This window comes from Petromyzon marinus, chromosome 7 (assembly GCF_048934315.1).
Source record: "Petromyzon marinus isolate PM22_M1 ecotype Great Lakes invasive population chromosome 7, UKy_Petmar_22M1.pri1.0, whole genome shotgun sequence".
Taxonomy (NCBI): Eukaryota; Metazoa; Chordata; class Hyperoartia; order Petromyzontiformes; family Petromyzontidae; genus Petromyzon; species Petromyzon marinus.
The window spans coordinates 6,584,284-6,586,961 of NC_133673.1; positions in this window are offsets into that span (position 1 = coordinate 6,584,284).

Below are 2,678 nucleotides of genomic sequence, written 5' to 3' on the forward strand. Positions count from 1 at the left end.
CATGCAATCGGTGTCATGTTTTTTTAAACATTTGCTTTTAATTGGCAGCCATTTCTGTCAATCCACTGCTAGATGAAGTCGGCACCAAATCAAGTCGGTCATGGAGGTTGTTTGTGATACCACATTTTAACACAAAGGCAGGTGTGATAACTGGCTAAGACCGAAATAAGTATCACGTACATTTGGACAAAATCACAATCTACGTAGTGGTTTACAACAACAAAACCATGCCTAACAGAGTCTGAATTGAGCTGCATGGAGCGTGCCTCATAATATCACTGCTTCACTCAAGACCGGCTTATTGAACCAGAACCTTGGCACATGATGGCCAACACTTGGTTGTTGTTGTTGAAAAATGCAGCCAAGGCCGATTTACAAACGCCTTCCACAGCTGCTAATCATGCTCGCTCCGCGATGTTGGTGCCCGTTTCATAATAAACAAAAAAATACAAGGGCATCTCTTCTCCCGAGTTACCGCGAGGTGCGGCAAGATGCAGCAGCGCATTTCTGTAAACCTATCTCCTCTCTGCAGTTATCATTTACCAGCGCACACGCTCCAGAACGCACACTTTTTTGTGTGTGTGTGTTCCACGCCGATGAGCCCCTTTAAAGAAATGTGCTGGCGCTTGCAGACACACTGGCGGCATTCCCAGCATGAGCAATAACCCAAGCACGCGGAGTAGCAAGAGCACAGTCCCCTTTTGCAGGGACGCGACGCTGGGTGGTTCGCATCTCGGCTCGATGTTGGAAGTCCAGTGAAGCCCCCAGGGACATGCCATCTTGTTCCCACGACCATATTCTTCTGACACGACTTATTCTGGATCGAGGGCTGTAAATAGGCGAAAAAAGGTTTGCGTGGATTTCACAAAGATTTGCTGGGTGACTTGAGCCCAGGACCAACGAGCCGCCTACAAATCCGACTCCTGGGTTTCGTTTTCGTCAAACACGGAACCTAAAGCGTCCTCCGCAAAAAAAAAGATGATCAGCACAAAGCAATGGAACTTTGCGTCGCGAGTAAGCAACAAAGCGGTGGGGGTGGGATGTCATTTCATTATTTACTCCACCGGTTTGCACGCTATTATTTTATGTTGATTTGAAGCTTTCGTGACTGCAGGAATCCATACGTCTTTGGTTCTTTCGGTAAAGTCTGCTGCTTTGTGAAGAGAAGCTGTTAACCAGCAAGAGTTTACATACGTTTTTGAGAACGCGATTTTCACCTGAAGACGGGCGCTTGTGTTGCGTTCGACGAAACGTCGTGATTTGTTTTGTTTTATTTCTACCTACGTGATTTTACCGAAAGAACCAAAGAGTATTATTTAACGATTACTTATCTCCATATATATAAAAAAGGCAAAGTTGTGAATGTGTCTGTTCAAAATGTTTAGCGTACTTCCCGACATGCAACAAACTTGAAATTTGCCATGTGGGTACATTCCAGACTGTACGCCATGCAAACATTATAAAAATACACTTTTTGGGGGGGGGTCTCAATAATGAATATATTTTTTGCACGGCAAGTCAGCTGTGACGTCAAATCTGTCACGTGACCCGCGCATGTGGAAGCGTAACGCATTGTAGTGTAGTGGTTAGCGAGCTGTCTGTGTTTCTGTCTTTGTGTCTGTGTGTCTATCTGTGTGTGTCTGTGTGTGTGTGTGAGCGATAGTGTAGCGGTTAGCGCGCTGCGCTATGAACCTGGCGACCTGGGTTCGATTCCCGCTCACGACCAACACCAGTGACGATTATCTGAACCGGTCCCGGGCCTCCCCTAGGTCGACTCAGCCTCAAATGAGTACCTGGTGCGGTGTGTAAACATCGCCACTAGGGAGACAAAGGCGGTCGGGCGTGGTGCTGGCCACCCACCCCCTCGTGTACCGTTCCGGCCTTCATAGGTGCTCGCTAACAGCACTTGCCCCTACAGTCTGTTACAGGCTATATGGGGGATCTTTGTGTGTGGAAGCGTAACGCATTGTAGTGTAGTGGTTAGCACGCTGCGCTACGAACCCGGCCACCCGAGTTCGATTCCTGCTCACGGCCACCACCGGTGACGATTATTTCAACCGCTCCTGGGCCTCCCCTAGGTCGACTCAGCCTCAAACGAGTAACTGCTGTGGTGTGTGAACATCGCCACTGGGGAGACAAAGGCGGCCGCGCGTGGTGGATTCAAGTCCCGGGCGAAGCCGGGTAGTACAGCTAGTAATGTATATTTATTTCAGCGAGCAGTGAATGAGCGATGGTACCAGCATGTAATGTCAGACAGAGTACAACGCACTCACGGGTGCGACCTCTTTTCTGCTTCCCCTTGCACTGAATTGAACGTCTGGACGAATGTGCCAAAATCACCCGCTCCCAATCTTATGATACTGTCGAGAAAGCAAAAGCCGGCTTGAGACTGGAAAGAGCTTCAGCGGGCAACCAGCCCACGCGTACACCGATGGTATAGGCCGCGGGGCTACATTGTGGGCAGCACAACTGTTATACTCCCACATCAATTGCTCCCTTCGATCAACCTACACTATCCAGCGTGGTGAAGTATGGTCAGACAAGCCCCACGACCTCACGGTGAGGAGGCCTTCATCCAGCAGTGGAGTGACAAAGGGCTGTACGTGTACATCGTGGAAACGATTTTAGATCCGATGTGGCTACCAGTGCGATTATTTACACGGAAGCAATGTTAGCAA